The sequence below is a fragment of the Nicotiana tomentosiformis genome, chromosome 11 (assembly GCF_000390325.3).
Source record: "Nicotiana tomentosiformis chromosome 11, ASM39032v3, whole genome shotgun sequence".
In the NCBI taxonomy this organism is placed as follows: Eukaryota; Viridiplantae; Streptophyta; class Magnoliopsida; order Solanales; family Solanaceae; genus Nicotiana; species Nicotiana tomentosiformis.
In genome coordinates, this window is record NC_090822.1 from 116675982 (window position 1) to 116696525 (window position 20544).

A 20544-nucleotide genomic window follows, 5' to 3' on the forward strand; every position below is an offset into this window, starting at 1 on the left:
TAAGGTTCCTTCAGACCTGTTTATGCTAATCCTCATCCCAAGCATTTGCTTAGCTCGTCCTAAGTCTTTCATTTCAAACTCCTACGCCAGTTGTTGCTTAACCGTGTTGATCTCATTTATGCTAGATCCTGCAATTAGCATATCATCAACGTACAACGGTAAAATGATATAGGATTTATCAAGATTTTTGATATAACATCAATGGTCCATCTCACATCGTGTGAAACCATTATTATGCATGAATCCATCAAATTTCTTATACCATTGTCGGGGTGCTTGTTTCAAACCATACAAACTCTTTTGCAACTTACACACAAGGTTTTCTTTACAAGAAACTTGAAAACCTTCAGGTTGCTTCATGTAGATGTCTCTTTCAAGATCACCATGAAAGAAAGCTGTTTTAACATCTAGTTGCTCCAAATGCAAATTTTCTGCAGCTACGATACTTAGCACCAACCTGATAGTAGTTAATTTGACTACATGAGAGAAGATCTCGGTGTAGTCACTCCTTTCCTTCTACTGAACTCCTTTTACTACTAATCGTGCTTTGTATCTCTTCTTACCATCATGCTCTTTCTTGACCCTGTACACCCATTTGTTTTGCAATGCCTTCTTTCCTTTTGGTAACTCTGTAAGTATCCATGTTTTATTCTTTTGAAGAGAATCCATCTCTTATTTCATGGCTAGCTTCCACTTATCAATGCTTATCACCTGCATTGCTTCAACAAAATGCTCTGGTTCTCTAGCATCAGTCAGAAGTAAATAGTGGAGAGAGAGAGAGAGAGAGAGTTAACCTATCCAGAGCATTCGTGACTCTTTTAGAACTCCTTAATGTAGGTTCAGGATTAATTGGTCCCGAATTTGATTCAAGTCCTGACTTCTGATCTGGTTCTCCATCTGATTCTATCTCTGGTTCTGGTTCTGATTCTGATTGGGCTTCTGGTTCGACATCTTCAATTTTAGATCCAGGTGTAGTCTCTCTAGCCACTTCATTTTTTGAGATTTCTTCTAACTCAACTGTTTCAGATGTCTGTCTACTGGTGCTGGTTGGTTCTACTTTAAGCTTGTCTTTGTATATCACATTTTCATTAAATGTGACATTCTTGTGTCTTAGGATCTTTCTATTCTGATCATCCCAAAATCGATAACCAAAATTTTCATCACCATAGCCAATAAAGAAGCATTTCTTGGCCTTAGGATCAAGCTTATATCTATCATTAGAGTTTACATGCACATAAGCAACACAACTAAAAATTTTCAGATGTGAGAAAGTTACCTCCTTTCCTGTCCATACCTCCTCAGGAATTTCAAAATCCAGCGGTACAAAGGGTCCTCTATTTATGAGGTAAGTTGTCGTGTTAACATCCTCAACCCAAAAATACTTCGGCAATCCAAAATGTATTCTCATACTTTTGGCTCGTTTATTCAGGGTTCTGTTCATCCTCTCAGCAACGCCATTTTGTTCTGGTGTTCCAGGAACTGTCTTGATTATTCTGATCCCATTCTTAGAGCAGAATGCTTTAAACTCTTGACTATCATACTCTCTTCCATTGTCAGACTTCAGACATTTTTACTTTAGACTTGTCTGATTTTCAACTTTAGTTTTCCATCTTTTAAAGGTAACAAACACATCAGATTTATTTTTCAGAAAATAAACTCATACCTTTCTTGTGGAATCATCAATGAAGATCACATAATAGCGTGAGCCTCCCAGAGAAGTTACAGATGTTGGTCCCCACACATCTGTATGCACTAGTTCTAGCTTCTCTTTCTTTGGCGTCCTTCCTACCTTTGAGAAACTAACTCTCTTTTGTTTTCCGTAAATGCAATCTTCGCACATACCTAATTCAACATGCTTTAGGTTTGGCAACTTTTCTTTGGATGCAAACAACTTCATTCCCTTCTCAATCATATGCCCGAGCCTCCGGTGCCACAATGTTGTATCACGACCATGATCAACCGTTGTTATAGTATCTCTTTGTATTGCAGTTGCATACAGTGTTCCCTTCTTGAAGCCTCGTGCCACAACCAAATTTCCTTTGGTTATCTTTCACAATCCGTTACCGAATATTGTTGTATATCCTTCACTGTCAATTTGACCCATATATATCAGATTTTTCTTGAGACCTGGAACATGTCGGATATTTTGCAATTTCCATAGCGTGCCTTGTGAAGTCTTTATATGAACTTCACATTTCCCAACAATGTCCAGAGGTTCGCCGTCTGCTAGATAAAATTTTCTAAATTTTCCAACAATATAATTATGCAATAATTCTTTGCATGATGTAGAGTGAAAGGATGCACCTGAGTCGAGAATCCAAGATTTAACTGGACTGTCTGCACAACAAATTAGTGCATCACCGACTTGTTCAGCAATTGCATTTGCTGAATAATCATTTGCTCAAAGCAGATTCTGGGGAATCACTTGATTTTCTCCGGAGAATATCTTTGCTTAGAACCAAGTCTCTAATATCATCCAATTTGAGTTTGGTACTTTCCGATGAACTGCTAACTACAGTTACTGTTGCAGACCAACTCTCCGGTAGAGATGATAGTAGAATCAATGCCCTAACTTTGACATCGAATGTTATATTAACAGAACTCAACTGAGTTAACATTACATTAAACTCATTGATATGTTCCGTAACAGATCCACCTCCTGTCATCTTTAAGTTGAACAATCGACGCATCAAATAGACTTTATTTGAAGCAGATGGCTTCTCGTACATATTTGATAACACCTTTATCAGGCAAGCAGTGGTCTTCTCATTAATGATGTTAAATGTCATATTTCGTGTTAGCGTCAAACGAATCACACCAAGAGCTTGGCGATCTAATAGATCCCAATACGTTTTGGCCACAGTCTCTGATTTTACCTCGGTCAGAGGTAAGTGTAATTTTTTCTGGTACAAATAATCCTCTATTTGTATTTTTCCAGAATCCAAAATCATTGCCATTGAACTTGTCAATCTTAAACTTCCCTTCTTCCGATGCCATTTTTCACACAAAGAAATATGTGAATAGTGCCCATGAATAGTAATGATGATCAATATTGTCGCACTATTCTTGTGAATAGTACATGCACCAGTACCGTACTTTTCTACCAGAATTACACTATCAGTGCTCAGATACCGGTTATTGGGAAACGTGTCAGGCTAATAGAATGAAAAAATATTTAAAAGAGAAAAGAAATAAATTACACAAGACAAAACAAGATAAGATTTGCGTGATTCGGCAATTTTGCCTACTCCACGACCACACAAAGAATAGCTCTTTATTAATTGAAGAGAGAAATAAGAAGTTGAGGGATGATATACAAATGAAAATACATACCCCTTTTTATAAGCATTTGAATGCCCTGCCGATGTAAACGCTTACATCATAGGAATGTTGATGTAAGCGCATACATCATAAGAATGCCGATGTAAGCGCTTACATCATAAGTTCATCTTTTTTTTATTTTTCTTTCTTTTACATGCAGCAACATGTTTGCTACTATCATCTAGCACCTCCACTCCTTGGTATGCCGACATCGCTAACTTCTTGGTTAGTGACCTTATCCCCGACGGATTGGAAGCTTATCAAAAGAAAAAGTTCTTGCGGGAGTGTAGGCAATACTATTGGGAGGAACCCTTTTTGTTCCAAATTTTTGCCGACAACATCATTCGGCGTTGTGTTCCGTAAGATAAGGTGACTCAAATTCTCAAAGCATGTCATGACTCCCCAGTTGGGGGTCACCACGGTGGAAACCGTACTGCGACAAAAGTGCTTATTTATGGCTATTATTGGCCATCGATCTACCAAGATGCAAACCAAATGGTCAAGGCGTGTGATCAATGTCAAAGACAAGGGTCAATTTCTACAAGGCATGATATGCCTATGAACTTTGTGATGGAGGTCGAGATCTTTGATGTGTGGGGGATAGATTCCATGGGTCCCTTCATAAGCTCGTTGGGTTGCTCGAAAAATATGAACTTAAGAACAAGGTGGCCACCCCTTATCATCCTTAGTCAAGCGGTCAAGTTGAAGTCTCCAACCGGGAGATCAAAAACATTCTAGCAAAAACTGTTAATGCAAACAGGACCGACTAGCCAAAGAAGCTAGATGATGCATTGTGGGCTTATCGAACGGCATTTAAGACATCCATTGGCACCTCACCTTACCGGTTGTTTTTTGGTAAGGCTTGTCACCTGCCAGTGGAGCTTGAACACAAAGTCATGTGGGCATTAAAAAAGTTAAATCTTGACTGGGCTGAAGTTGCTAATCTAAGGATGACACAACTCAACGAGATGGAAGAGTTCTGTTTTCATGCCTATGAGAATGCAGCCATGTATAAAGAAAGAAAGAAGTTTTTTCATGACAAGAAGATTTTGAAATGGGAATTCAAATCTGGTGACTTGGTCTTACTTTTCAACTCAGGATTGAAATTCTTTCCGGGCAAACTCAAATCCAAATGGTCTCGCCCATTCAAAGTTGTGAGTGTGTCTTCCTATGGCGTTATTGAATTAGAATCCGAAGACGGGACTCAAACTTTCAAAGTAAATGGCCAAAAGGTGAAGCATTACCTCGGAACCATTGGAGAAAGGCAACTGGTAGAATAATTTTCACTCAAGGATGGTCCTGTACCAATCCCCACCACTGATTAGCCAAAGTGGAGAAACATCATCGTGCCGCGATGTTAAATCAAGTGCTTCTTGGGAGGCAACCCATGTGTTGGTAACATTTTTTTGTTAGATTTTTATTTTGGTAGGTTTATTTGTAAGTGTTGAACAGTTTGACGTGCATGTTTAGAGTGAAGTTTACTCAAAATACAAAGAAATGGGATGCAAAGGCAGAGGAAAAATTAAGGAAAGCAAGCTGCGCTTCAGTTGTGTTCTGCGGCAACATATGCGGCCGCATAAAGAGTTTACGGACAGCATAATATGGTTGCAGACATAGGCAGAACACCATTCAAATTGGGCCTTAAAATGCGGAGAAAATTCAACTTCTGCGGCCCATAAAATGATTCTGTGGCCGCATAATCTGTTATGCGATGGTAATTTCACCGCAAAACCGTCATGTATTAAACCCTAGTTTATTTCTCTCTCTCATTTCCATCTATCTACTCTAATTTCACGCACCCAGAAATGAAAACAAAACACAAAATAAAAACACAGGAAAAAAAATAGAGAGAAAGGCTCACCTTGCTCGCACAATTCACACCCAAGAGGCTTTCTCAATCTTCCGATAGCTGGTATGTGACTTTCTGACATTCCTCTTGCTCGGGTGATTTGATATTGCTAGTTCATTTTACTCGCCTCTCATCCATTATACCCTTCTCTCTCTACCTTACTTCTTGTTTCTTGTATTGGGCATCTACTTTGGGAGAAAAGTTGTTGTGGTCCAATCAAAATTAGGGGGTTAGAGTTAGGGATACTGATTTGAGTATGGGAGTTGGTGATTGTTGACAATTTGTATTAGGTATTGTTAGGCTGAGCATGAAATTGACCTGATGTTGAGTGTGTATAATGGTCTCTCACAATTTCTGCATTAGCTACTTAGTGTTGCATAATGTTGCGTGTGAGTGAGTTTTATGTGGAGAAGATGATCTCTGTGGTCCGCACAACTGCTTTGCGGTCCGCAGAATCATTACATGATTGGGTGTTTGTGGAAACAATTGTGTTGTTGAGTCTGCGGCCGCAAAATTGGTTTGCGGACCACATAATGGTCGCAGACATAAGCAGAGTCAAGCTAAGCTTAAAATTTTAAAATATGATCGATTTACAGCCGTAAACTTGTTTTGCGACCACTTGTGCGGCCCGCATAACTTTTTGCTTATGATAGGGCATGTTTTGCATTGTGGTTTACGGTCCGCAGAGTTGTTCTACGATCGCATAAGTATTCTATAGACCATTTTGTGTCTCTCATTTCTTTGTCATATGTTACACATGCCTTACCATGTACTCATTTTTCGCTAATTGGCAAGAATAACACTAAAGAAATCCCTAGCATCGAGAGTACCCACCACTCGAGGAAAGAGACAGGTTGCAGCTATAAGCCCACAATCACAGCAATCCCAACGCAAACGGCCTGGCACATCTGATTCTAGGGATAAGCCCCAACGCAAATGGCCTGGCACATCTGGCACATGTGAGGAAAGAGACAGGTGGCAGCTAGAGCCCACAATCACAGTTGATTGATTTCTATTCATTTCTCATGCTTCATTTATGGTTGATGGTTGCAAACATTGACTAGTGCTATTTTACTCTATCTTTACTTGGAAAAATGTATTGGGGTTTGGTAGAATTGAATAGCAAGAACTCAAGGCTTTAAACCTTATTTAATAGAATCGCTTAGGGATAAGTGGGTTCTACTTGGCATAAATTGGTTGTTCGTAATTATAACTCTTTTATATTTGGGAAAATCATAAAGAGAAAATACTACCTAATTATTGAAAAATATTGGGTAGTCATTTAGGAACCATTTGCATATCAAATGACCTTCTATTAGAAATATATCATATTAATACCGATAGCATTACATTCTATTGATGGGGACACAACCTTGGTTTCTTAATCAAATTAATCAAATTCTCTTAACAAAATAGCTTTTCTTGACAATTCACAATTACAAAACTCCTTTTAAACCAACGGAGTAGAACTACGGCTAAAGTAAAGTTTCACACTACTCAAGTAACCTTTTCGCACCTATTCCATGTGGGATTAGACCCCAACCTAATTGGGTTATTATATTTGACATCGATCGCTTTACACTATTTATATATGTGTAATCTGAGCGTATCGAATTTTGGCGTCGTTGCCGGGGGACATAAAGAGTAGGGCGATAGCATTATCATATTAAGGCCGATAGCATAAAGAGAAAATACTACCTAATTATTGAAAAATATTGGGTAGTCATTTAGGAACCATTTGCATATCAAAGGACCTTCCATTAGAAATATATCATATTAAGGTCGATAGCATTACATTCCATTGATGGGGACACAACCATGGTTTCTTAATCAAATTAATCAAATTCTCTTAACAAAATAGTTTTTATTGACAATTCACAATTACAAAACTCATTTTAAACTAACGGAGTAGAACTACGGCTAAAGCCAAGTTTCACACTACTCAAGTAACCTTTTCACACCTATTCCCTGTAGGATTCGACCCCAACCTAGTTGGATTATTATATTTGACATCGACCGCCTTACACCATTTATATAGGTGTAATTTGAGCGTATCATTGTTGTCAAAGAGAGACGTCGGTCGGTTCAATACTAAACATCATAAAGAAAAAGCTTGAGGACACCAAGGTACTGTGGCCAGAAGTCCTACCAGAAGTATTGTGGGCATACCGGATAACTCTGAAAACGAGCACAGGAGAGACGTCCTACTCTTTAGTATACGGGACCGAGGCGGTAATACCAGTCAAAGTCAGAGAGCCCAATCTAAGGTATTCGCATGAGAGCGGCACAAGCAATGATGATGACCGAAGACAGGAACTCAATGAAGTCGACGAATGAAGAGATATGGCTTATATAAGAATGATCGCCCAAAAATAGCAAGTAGAGCATTATTATAACAAGAAAGCAAAGGTCAGGCCGCTCAAAATCGGAGACTACGTACTGAAAGCTAAAACCCAAGCGAGCAAAGATCCCAGGGAAGGTAAGCTGGGAACAAATCGGGACGATCCATACAAAATCACACCAAAAGCAAATAAAGGATCATTTCAGCTAGAAACAATGGAATGAAAGCTACTATCAAACAACTGGAATATCAACCACCTCAAGTACTTCAGCTTCTAAAGGAAAGAGTTCCCCCCAAGTCGTACTCTTTTTTCCCTCACTTTAGTTTTGTCCCAATTGGGTTTTTTCTCAATGAGGTTTTTAACGAGGCGACGAAGGGAACACCCCAATTCAAAGTATGCGAAGGCAAGACCCTGATTTCTATTTCATTGCTCGACCTCTCACTACTCTCCAGATCGACCAATGAAGGGACTACATAGACCGGGACTGGGATTGGAACGCCAGACAACACCCTAAGTCTGTAAATTTCTCCAAGTATGTAACAAATGCAACAATATCAAGGTAATAAACTTTACACTTACCAGCGCATTTGTCTCAAAGTTAGGTTACGTTCGACCTCGCTCGAACTAATACACTTACAGGCCCTCGGCCATAATTAAAGTTAGGTTATGTTCGACCTCGCTCGAACTAACACCTACCGGCCCTCTGCCATAATTAATTCAGGTTATGTTCGACCTCGCTCGAACAAGAAACACAAGGCAAAAACACACAAGTATAGAAAAACTAACCACATAAAAGGAAACAGATGTAGAAAACAATATGGGCATTCCATTTCATACTTAAACATTTTTTACAAAGGCTTGTGAAGACACCTACAAAAATACACAAGCTTACAATGAAATTAAGAAAGAAAGAGAAAAACTACTTGTCGCCGCCATCGGGAGCTTCAGCACCATCGCCCTGACCATATGGGTCGTCTCGACCTTCCTCTTCATCATCACCATCGGCCTCAAGGTATGCAACACCATACCAAGCGTTCTCTTCAAGCTGGTCCATGCCCCCGTCCCCCTCATCGTCACCAGCCTCAGGTGTGGCGAGATCATATCCACAAGCGACCCGAGCCTCGCGGGCCTTAACACGAACATCATCAAGGGTGGCTGCAGAAACAGACCCCACCTTATACAAATCTCAAAACACGTATTAAGCTTCAGTATGAACCCATTCCTCGTACAGGTCCCGGGGAACGTTTGGGAAAATTAAAGTGTAAGAGGAAGACGGTTGCGCAAGCAGTTGAGCCTTTTCAGCCTCTAAGACGGCCACCCGGTCCTGGAGGAGGGAGTTGTCTTTTTCCATCTCTCCGATCCTCTCATCCAATCTATCTTCTTTTACCTTCGTCGTAGATTGGTCAATCTCCCGCTCGGCCCGGAGAGTCCTATTTGCCAACTCTAATATCTCTGATTTTCTCCAAGCCTCCAAACGAGAAGACTCCGCCTTCTCAAGCTCACTCTGTTTCTCGACGACTTCACCATGAACGACCTCCATTTATAGGCGGCACTTTTTCAATTGTCTGCGTAGCTCGATCACTTGTGTCTGGAGGTTGCCACATTAGGCCTTTACGGCTCTGCTGATTTTGAGCTCTTCCTACTTGCTTCTCAACGTCCCCTCAAGGATACTGCACTTCTCGATGACTCTCACCAGTTCGTCATCTTTCTCTTTCAATTCATCACGAAGGGCCTGCAAATTGCCGCCCTCACCAAACCGCCTACGAAACTCCCGGTACTTGCCACGGTACTTAAAATATTTGCGTTACAACCTCATAAATATTGCCTTACACTTCTCCTCCCTTTGGGCACTTTTACTCTCCAAGATCTTGGTCTGCAATCATAAAAAGAAAGAAAAAGAAGGAAAGCAAAAATGAGAACGCCCCCGCTAACAAAGGCAAAGCACTAACTAGCAAAGGCAAAGCACTAAACCAAAAAAAAACATAACAGACTGAAAAATGAAGCCCTAAAATACTCACTCTGAGAGCAAGGTCGGCTATGCTCCTTAACATGGTAACATCGTCCAGCTCTTTGAGGGTTTCGCCCTCCACGTCGGAGCAAAGAGGGTCGAGGGCAGGAACTATGTTCTCTATATTCTTCAATAGATATGATCCAAGGGGATCGCAATGGCCTGCGTAGATCCCTCCAGCCTCACCTCGAGCTGGGTAAACCATTCCTCCATCATCCTCAGTTCTGCATCATCAATGTTTGAACCCGTCTCGTAGCCATCTTCGGCAACGCCTTTGCCTCTCCCATAGGCCGTCGAAGAAGTATCATTAGCCGGTTGCGAAGTCGACTGCCCCTCTTGCCGCGAAGTATCAGAAGCCCTGGTGGCTGGCCCTTCGCCTTCCGTCATCGCATAAGGGAGAGATACGCCCTCATCGGCCTCCGCCGACCTCGAAAACTCAGACACCGGCCTGACATCATCTTCAATGACAATAGTCATAGTCTCACGAAGTGTGAAGTCATATATCACCGAGTCGACGGCCTGGGAAACCTCGTCGTCCACGTCCACCAATCTCCTCTTACGGGGCATCAGGTCCCCATCACCTGGCAACGACTCCTCTTCCTCATCTATGAGACGATACAAGGGAGAAGCCGAAGCTTCTGCTGCCAAAGTCTCCACAGATAAAGAAAAACTTATGCAGATGCAGCAGCATGCGGGACCGAGGAGTTACCAGAATCAGCCGCAGTCGTAGAAGGGGCAGGAGCCGAAGAGGCGGCAGCTTTCCTCTTACGGAATGCAGGTGCGGGAGCACTCGACCTCCTCAAGGACCCCCTAGATGAAATTAAGGGAAGCACAAAAGGATAAGAGAGTTAGCCAAAACAACCACAAAAGAAAAATAACCAACAACACAAAGACAAGAGTAACTTACCAGTGGAGGGGGGAGCCGACCCAAACCTCTTAAAGAAGCCCGACCACTCACGAATTCTCGCGATGTGTGGGAGGAGCTGACCGACCCAACCAGAAACATCCTCGACCAAAGGAGGAGGAGAGGTCTTGACTGCATAAGAAAAGAACGAGGGGTCAGAATCCACAACAAAGCAAAATAAACCAAGTACCTACGTGCGAGGGAGTGAGGCACTTACGAGTGCAATTCCAAGCTTCAGGGAAGCCATCGACGTTGGCTACCACGTCCTCAGTTCTAATGAAGAAAACATTAAGATAGAATTGGTGGCTAGCCTTATTATCCATCTTCACCACCAGCATCGTCCCCCTATAAAAGCTGGGGGCGAACAGGTGCATCAGATGTCGAAGTGTGATCTCGACCCCGGCCAACTCAGCGAACCTAGTGAGCATCCTTATAAACTTATAAATGTACAGCGAGTTGAGTCGGGCAAATGCCGTAGAAGCGACAGAATTCCTCCGCCAGCGGGAGGAGAGGAAAAGTGTAACGTGAAAGGGGTAGGCGTAGAATGCGCAATACCCAGGACGGTGGTGCTGCACTGCATCCCACCGGCAGGGATCAATTCGACGTAAGCTCTGACAAATTAGCCTCCTTCATCGCCAATTTAAAGGTTTCTGGTTCGGCTTCAGGCAGTTTCGAAAAATCAGACCTGACATCGGGATTGCGAGGAACTATCTCTTCCATAGTCGGGAAGCTTTCGTCCTCTGCGGCAGTAGGAACGTTCTCCACATGATGAGAAAGAAGAATCGCCAGAGGGACCAAGTCACTTCCCTCGCTGGGCCCAGAAGGTACGTTAGACATATTTTCAATAAAAGAAATGAAGGTATCAAACAACGGAGAATTAAAAACAATAGGGATTGTTGGAACAAAAAGAAAAGATGCACAACAATGGATGAGGAAGAAGAAGGTACAGAGTTTGGTGCAAGGATTTCGTAAAGGTTGAAATTATACCCACACACCCCTATTTATAGAAGTTCAAGCATCGAAACCGATAAATTGATTCATCATTACATGACACTGCAACCGAAGCGACAGATTTGATCAAAAGACGCACGCAAAACGAAGTAACGCATCGGGAAAATGCGTCATAATGACGCATGATGTCATGACGTCACCCTGATTCATGGACCGCACAATTCCAGAGTTTGCGGTTCACAAAGGGCCACGCTGCCAGCTCACCCCAATATCACGACCCGGTCAGCTCGTCCAATCGTTCCGGCTGCAGTAAACATAATATTATCATCAAGTCCGCCTGAGGCCGACCTCAATAAGCGGAGGGACTAACTGTATGGGTCAAAATGTGTCCTAGAATATTTAAGATAAGATAACACTAAAGAAAGAGTCATTGAGTCGTCCTCGGTCGAGGTCGACTAGGAAGCAGCGAGATTCGCGGTCATGATGTCAACAATGGTCGAGGTCGAGCACCGTTGATGAAGCTGTAACGGCTAGTTTTCGAAATAGGATATTAAAGAAAATATTCTAGTGGATATTCTCTGCATTTGTACTATTATGGTTTATTAGGAAAATGTCTCATATAAATAAAAAAAAAATAGACAATGATATGGGGCATGTGACATTCATCTGATAAGAACAAACTTTTGACAAAAGATTCTCTCTCTCTCTTACTAGGATATAAACACTACCTTTTTATCAAGATTCTCGTTCGTATTATTCCATACTTTTCCATCAGATCCGAGAATAATTCGAGTATTCTAAGATTTATATGTCACTCATCATTGTGAGGAGGAACAAATATCTAGTTCATCCTTTATTGGGTGAATCACTTCTCTTATTTACTTAAATGTCATTTATTATTATTTATTGCTATTAAGTGCTACATTATTGCTCATACTTTTTGGAATAGTTATTGCACGCTACTATCAATCTACCACTAGGTCTGTTTGACATTAGTCACGTTTTCTAAACTCATATCTAAAAATATTATTATTAATTAGGTTTAACCCATTACCATATAGATTTAATTATTTGAACCAAAAGCTACATTGTTTTGTCAAACAATGCTTGCGAAACTTTCTCAGCAAGATCAATGTGCATGTACTAGATTAAGATCTGATTAGCTTTATGACCAGCTTTTTCCACCTAATTGTTTGCAAGTGCAATGATGAGTATTAAGTTTTTTTAACTCTCTCTCTCTCTCTCTCTCTCTCTATATATATATATATATATATATATATATATATATATATATATATATATATATATATATATATATATGAGGGAATAGACGAGGTGACTTGGCACCTCTCTTTGGCCAAGAAATCTATTTATCTTTTTTCTCCTTTTTTTTGCCTTTTTTTCTCATTCTTTGCTTCTTTTTACCTTTCCTAAATTGTTTGTCTATTATTTTTATATGGAGGTATTGAAGAGTTGTGACAACATTGAAGAGTTATAATTGTGGGGTAAGGAAGAGTCGCACCTTTTATTCATAAAACTAATATACCGTTATATGTTCAACATTTATGTTTACAATAACTGTCATGTATCTTTCCTATTCATAACCCCCAATGCTTAATGTATAAATTTATGACACATTATTGTGTTTTCTCAGATTCATTTCATTATTTGATTGATCAGATTGTATGTCATCTTCATAAAGTTATAATCCAACAAACGGGTCTTGGAAACATGGATAGCTGAGCAGGATCTTGTGTTGGAAACATGGATAGCTGAGCAGGAAACATGGCATTTTGGGTTGATTTTGTATATGGTTGAGAAGAAATAGACCTTAATTTTGTCTAACTTAGGGTTTCAAATTTAGTGTCAATGAGAATGAGTCAATTGTGTCATTCTCTTATTAATTTAATTGGGTAGTTTATACTTTTAATATTGGTTCACACAAACTATAGTTCCTGATACTAGAATTAGAAGAACAAGAATGAAAGAGGACAAGATATATAGAGAAGGTGCAATTTCACTTCAATTTTCAAAACTTGCAAAGATATTAGGATTCCTGTTAGGACAAATATATGAAAGTTAAGACGAAATAATGTATCTTGAATACAAAATCATTTACTAGGTCTCTTTTATTTATCAAAAGTATATAAGCCAAAGCAGTCTGTGATGCTTCTTTTTTAGGTTTGAATGTATTAGAAGATTAGTATTTCTTAGGAATCAATACCGTGTTGACAGTTACATATTATATATATATATATATATATATATATATATATATATATATATATATATATATATATATAGAGAGAGAGAGAGAGAGAGAGAGAGAGAGAGTGGGGGCATGGAGGGATAGAATAAAAAATAGGATAAGTACTATTCCGCTAATTTGTTCTCTCTCTTCATCAAAATTCTTTTATCTTCTTCTGAAAGAAAATTTAATAATGAAAAAATATACTTTATCCAAGTTTTAAATAGACCTCTCTATAACAATATCGATATATAACAACCATTTACTATAAAAGTCAAGTTTCTTTTGGAACCAATTTCCATATTATGTGTTATAATATATGTTCTATATAACAGCACTTCGTTATAACAACCAAAAAAGTATGAAACAAATTATAGAAAGGTTTGACTATGTAATAAAATATTATATTTGATAATTTCATACATATTTAAAAATATTTTTTTATATGCAAACACATGAAATATGTTTTCTATTCCACTTAAATTTACAGAATTTTTATAAATAAAAAAATCACTGACGTCTTTTATAATCGCGCGAAACACGGACAAATTTACTAGTTGATTTATATATCTGGTTTCAGTATCTTTTTCAGAACACCCATCCGTTTAAACGGGTTTTAGTGTAGGGCTTGGCATATCGAGTATAACCGATAGCCCGACCCATAAAATACTATAGAATTATCGATATCGGGTTATTAGATAAATAGTTCGATAATGGTGTAATGTTATTTGGTTATTGGGTTATCGGTTCGGGCCTTAGTTTGTCTAATTTTATTAACGGTTTAACCGATAGCCAAATAAACTTTAACAAAATTATAATTTACCCACCAAGTATATAAAGCCACCTTATGGCTTCATTGTCTCAATTCTCTCGACAGTTACTCTTTACCTTCATACCTTAATCCTTAGAGTAAGTTTTAAACTTTTCTAAATTTCTCATTATCTCATTTTTCAGTTAAGATTTTTAGTTTTAACTTTAAAAAATTAATTGTTCAATTTTTATTTTTTCTATTTATTTTTTTTGTTGCACTAATTATTTAGTATTTATAAGATTAGGATTTTATTATTTTTTATGAATTGTGCCCACCCGCAGTGAGATAGTAAGATTAGATTGTTGAATGTCATATTCCTTACTCCCACTAACTTATAACTTTGAAAATTGAGATCATGGGATTTTCAAATGCAAAAAAAAAAAAAAGTTTTCTTTTCTAAAGTTAAAATTTAATCCCTCTTTTCTTAAGAGCAAAAGTTCAGTTCCTTTCCCTTAACAGTATGATCACGATTTCTATAATAAAATATTAAAAAATTGGATATTTTTTATTCTTATCGGGTAAACCGATAACCGAACCGATAAGGATCGTTAACCGACTAAACGATACCCGATAACTAATATCTTATCGGTTTGGTATCGGTTTAGCATATTTATAAATCGATAATCAATATGCTGAACCGATAACATTCACAACCGAACCGACCGTTGTCTACCCCTATTTTAATGGACACCATCTTTCTTTGGTGTAATATCTAAATAACGTTGAATTACTTTCAAAATCAAAAGCACATGAAATTGCACAGAATTTGTCATATAAACATCTAAGTTTCTCTTGTGAATTCATATACAGATCATAAAATTATGATTTAGCCTCTTATTTAAGATCTTTATCGTCTCATCGTAGTAGTATAAATTAAGATTAACGGATAAATGTATGTATGAAAGATACGTGCATCAATCACAAGGACAAGAATTAACCTAAATAGCTGCCCACCAAATCGCTTATACTAAAAATAGCCGATGTATATGTAATTCATGTATAAATTTGTGTGTGATATATATATATATATATATATATATATATATATATATATATATATATATATATATATATATATATATATATATATATATATATATAAATAATTGATGTATAATCTATATGAACCGGCTAAACATAATAAACAATAAATCTGACCGGTTATTTGTGTAAAAATCTCATGATTTTGCCGTGACAAAAGTGGGCTTGTTGTGACGCAAATACATCTATAAACGAGGCCCAATTTCCAACTTCTGAAGCATATGTTTGGCCCAAATCAAAATCTCACCAAAATCAGTACCCATCCAATCTCGAGTGCATAAGCTTTCAAATATGCTTTCAAGTTTAAGCACCCTTTTTTCCCTCCACCAGATCTTTCATCTAAGACTTGAAACTGTAATATGACTTCTACCTCCTACATTCCATGATCAATTCAAGAATCAAACAAGCTAGCATAACTCCCTCAAAACTCAAAATTAACAATCTTTCACAATTCAAACTCAAAAGACATTCAATTCAATATTATGGGTGTGTTTGGTACGAAGGAAAATATTTTTCAATTTTCTCATGTTTGGTTGGCCTAAATGTGTAGGAAAATATTTTTCTCATGAACTCATTTATGTTTTCCCTATTAAGAGAAGGGAAAACATTTACCAAAACTCCTTCTCAACCTTCCCCATCCTATTCCTCATCCCTACCAAGACCCACCAACCCACCCCCACATCCCAGCGTCGGTAAACAGTTATTTTTTAGTGGGTACCCAACCCGCGCCCCACCCCACCCTAAATAAAAATATTATTAATAGTACTTTCTTTTCATGTTATAGATAGATTTTTTCTCATTTCAACAAATGAGTATTTTTTTTCATGATATAAAAAAGTATTTTTTTTTTATTTTAACAAAAAAAATACTTACTTTTCATGTAGAAAAAGTATTTTTTTTATTTCAACAAAAAATATTTTCTACTCTCTAGCCAAACACTAGAAAATATTTTCCAGAAAAAGGATTTCATTCACCAATCAAACAAGGGAAAATAAGTGATAAAACCACTCATTTTCCATGAAAAGAAAATATTTTCCTCATAAGTGAAAATATTTTTTAGTTTTTTTATGGTTTAGATAAAATGCATAACTTATTTTTCTTTTAGTGTTTAGTCATGTAAATAATAGTACTTATTAGTCGTACTTATTTTAGCAACTTATTAGTAATTTTAAATTATGTTTGTTTTCATTATGACTTATTAATAATATTTATTTTATGCAATTTTATTATCTTAAATATTTTAGTACAATGCCATGAATCATCTCATATTTATGTTATTTTGTTGAAAAATACTTTATATAATTCTATCTTACTAGGATTAAAGAAATATTTGGAGCACAAATTCTATGTTTTGTGCTATGAAAACTTTATGAAAAAAAAAATCCGAAAAAACCTGAAAACCTGAGAAAACCGAGATTTTAAAACCCGACTTTTATTGGTTTGGTTTAATCTTTAGATTTAATAACCCAATATAATTGATTTGGTTTGTTAATTAAAAAATTCGAACCAACCCGATCTATGTACACTCCTAACCGTGACACGGAGAATCAAATTTCTTATAGTGGATATTTCATTCAGGCTATTGGAGATAGAGTGGAGTTCGAGGTACAATGATATCAGGCTTCATAATTCCTGAGAATTTTATCAAGATGATGCAGTTGCATTTTTGAGGAAATGTTAACTAGTAAGACTTTTATCGGGGAGAAAATAAACGATATCTGGACCTTGTACGATGGAGATTTACTGGTACAGCTCAGACATACAAGACTTACATGCTTTTACTTTCGTTTTTATTAGGTTGTGGTTCGTCATTCTGTAATATCTGTCAGAAAACTTTTGGACAAAGACGAAATTAATATTGTTTTGGCATTTTAACAAACAATTACTACTAAACATGGAGATGAAAATCATTCTGTTAATCAGAATTGAGAACTTGTGCTTCGAAAACTTTCTCAGCTGGAGCAATATATATTAATCTTGATTAAGATTTGGTTCGCTTTATGACATGCTTTCTCTGCCCAACTGTTTGCAAGTACAATGAAATGATAAGTTTTTTCAACTATATATATTTGGTTTCTGTTTTGAAAATAATTATAATCTGGATGTCCATTTATTACTCCGCTATAGATAATCTTCCTGAATAAGATTATCCGTTTGGTACTCTATTGAAATTTATCTACAAGCAACTGATGCAGGCAGGTTGCAAGCAACTCAATGAAATGATTTGCAGCAGCTTCATATTAAACAGGCAGGTTGCAAGCAGCTCAAGCAAACAGCTTACAAGCAGCTCATGAAAAGCCTCGCAGCTACTTCCTGAAAAGGCTCGCAACTGCTTCCTTTCTTTTATAAATAGAGAAGTTTTCAGTTCATTATATACATCAGTTTGAATTTGAAATAAAATATCAATCTCCCTCTATACTTGTCTTCGATTTCTTTATTTTATAGTTTTTATTTTATAACACGTTATCAGCACGAGACTCTACCCTCTTGAGTACTTACTTTGAATTTAACTTTCCATTTCAGGAATATGAAGTAATTCAAAGGCACGATATCCTTTTTCTAATGCATCGGTTGATAGCAATGAGATGCATATGTTGTTTTAATGTTGAAATGGCATAGTATCACAAAGCTACTGGTCGGGACTCTCGGCCCACGAAATCCTTTATTGGGAGAAGGTTTGATTTTGCAATTTTATTAGCTAACCTTTTAAGCTACTACTTGTGTACTTTCTTGTTAATCGTGAAAATTTTATTATTGTACATCACGGTAAGGAACGTGACTTATAGCACTTCAATCTCATTTTCACAAAATATTTGGGCACCAAAGTCATCAAAAGCATGATGCCAATATTCTGCAGGAAGGTTAGTTCGCAATGACTCATATATGCAATATTTAACTCAATCTTTTCTTTGGTTTCTAACTCCAGTTGAGTTTTGCACGAAATATTTAACCACCGGCAGTGGCAATATTTCTTAAATCTCATTATGATTTAATTTCATGGTTCATTTAAACTCTATCAAAGTACGACCACCAGAAGTAACTATGTTTCATAACTAAATTTGTTAACCACCAGAAGTAGTAATTTGGGCTTTCTATGGTTACAATTGAAGATAAGCTAGAGAAATATTCTCTATATTACATGAATACCTCGATTTGCTCCTGAAATAGCATTATCTTAAAAGAGGTTCGAAGCATCACAATTTGATGTGATTTTGCACGTTTAGATAATTATGTTCCATTCCCTGAAGGATGAAAACTTTGATAAATATTGATTAATTCCCAGAAGTGAATGTGACAGTATTAATAAAGCTTGTAAATATGAATACGCACTTAAGTGTGAAGATATCATAATTCACATCCAGAAGAGATAATATGATTGATAGAATATATACTCAATATTTCGTATTTTAAATTTATTCATGAAGTAGTAAAACGATTAAAATTTTCTCCTGAAGCAGGAAAATATTATAAAACAGTATCTTTCGGTGCTTAAACAATTGTTTTATATTGTTCATTTGATTATGATTTTCTCTCATGATACCAGAAGTGTCTGAGCAATATTTGGTAGTACAAAATTTATCAAAAGCTCCTGAAGAGCTAATTGATTGTCTAAAAGACACATGACACAAGTAGTGTCTGAATAATATTTGATTGTGGACAATAAATTGAAGGCTCCCGAAGAGATTATTTGTCATTATTGTGGTCAAAACATATGTTATGATAAACTCAAAGTTTACTAATACAAATGACTATCATACTGAGATTACAAATGATTGAAAGATTGAAAACCTTCTTGTTCCACAATTATAAGGGGTAAATATGTATGTGAGAAGCTACCAGCCTTATTCTTTAATTTGTACTACATCACGTGTCATAGTAACCCAGAAGTTTTTACTGAGGCAAAAGTAGCTACAATAAATCAGAAATTTACCGATACAAAAGTAGCCACAGTAAATTAGAAGTTTACTGATACAAAAATTTATGTTATAGTAAACTAGAAATTTACTGAAAGATAGCACATGCCATGATAAATTGAAAGTTTTTATTTGCCATCTGATTTAAATATAATGAGCTAATTAAGAATTCTGATAAGCATATATTTAAGAACTAATATATTGAAGAACTAGAAGATTCTTCAAGAATTCTCTTGTGTTGCTTGTTCTCATAATAAGTTGATTATACCAGCTAATATGGGGCTAAGATCCCTGATTATGAAATATATAAAAGGTGAATATGGGCTGATTCACCTATCATGTGAACCACTTATAGATGCATATATGAGATGGTTACATGTGTAATTATTGTCAACCTGCAGTTTGGCATTTAAAATTGCTTTTCTCAAATAAGAGCATAATTTTTAGATTGTGAAATCAAGACAGTTCATCTTGATAAAGCTGGTTTATATCCAAGCTGGTTTAGTATTTAATACCCAATATTAATGGCTAAACTATTGCTTATGAGACGAAAGCCTCATGTGTTGGTCTAAGATTTTCTAAATTGCATACAGCAGCACTTGTATGCATCACACCAATAATATATGATAAGTCCTCCTCTCACAATTGGTTTAGGATCAGAAACCAAATATTTTTACTATCTAATAACTTTTGATGCGTGGTATATGATTAATTTCTCTACCACAAAGTACAAAGATAGATTTTCCAAAGAAGATTTGGGATATATGTTAGTTTTTCTAATATTATGGGGATGGAATAAGCAGTTGAAAATATGTTATATGAATCGAATTATCATTAGTGTGATCCTCATTCAGAAGATAATTCAAGTCAAATGCCAGAAGTATTTCTTGATCCAAAATAAAATATTATATTTCAGCTACAAATGCTCATATTAAAATTAAAATCCCTAGAGGATAGAGTTTATTGTACGCATGAAGCGTAGTAGACCAATCGGTTCCAAAGGTAACAATCTTAGAAAAAGATAGGAGCAAATAATCAAAATGATCATAATAAGGAGGAAATAAGCTCTAGAAGAGCCCACTACATAACATTCCATGAAACTCCACAAGAAGTTCAGGTATCTGAAAATAAAGAAAGTGTTGAGATATCAACAAG